The sequence below is a fragment of the Microcebus murinus genome, chromosome 13 (assembly GCF_040939455.1).
Source record: "Microcebus murinus isolate Inina chromosome 13, M.murinus_Inina_mat1.0, whole genome shotgun sequence".
NCBI lineage: Eukaryota > Metazoa > Chordata > Mammalia > Primates > Cheirogaleidae > Microcebus > Microcebus murinus.
In genome coordinates, this window is record NC_134116.1 from 4,269,756 (window position 1) to 4,270,563 (window position 808).

The following is an 808-nucleotide window of genomic DNA, read 5'->3' on the forward strand; positions in this document are numbered from 1 at the left end:
CTCAATTCCCTTCACAATAGCAACAAAGAAAATAAAATATCGAGGAATATATTTAACTGAGGAGGTAAAAGACCTCTACAGGGAGAACTACAAAACACTGAGGAAGGAAACAACAGAGGATATAAACAAGTGTAGAACCATACCATGCTCATGGGTCAGCAGAATCAACATTGTTAAAATGTCTATACTACCCAAAGTGATCTACAGTTTCAATGTAATTCCTATTAAAATACCAACATCATTTTTTGTATATCTATAAAAAATAATTTTACGTTTCGTATGAAACCAGAGAAGACCCTGTATAGCAAAAGCAATCTTAAGCAAAAAGAACAAATTGGGAGGCATCAATTTACCAGAATTCAAGCTATACTATATGGCTATTGTAACTAAAAAAGTATAATACTGGCACAAGAACAGAGACATAGACCAATGGAACAGAACTGAGAACCCAGATACAAAGCCATTCTGATATTATTATCTAATCTTCAACAAAGCAGACAAAAGTATACAATGGAGAAATAAATCTCTATTTAATAAGTGGTGCTGGAAAAATTAGATATCCACATGCAGAAGAATGAAAGTGGATTCCTACTTCTCACCTCTCACAAAAATCAACTCACATTGGATAACAGACTTAAGCCTAAGCTGTGACACCTTAAGAATTCTGGAAGAAAATGTGGGGAAGACTCTTTTAGACATAGGCCTAGGTAAAGAATTTATGAAAAAGACCCCCCAAAGCAGTTGCGGCAGCAACAAAAATAAACAAATGAGACCTGATCAAATTAAAAAGGTTCTGCACAGTCAAGGA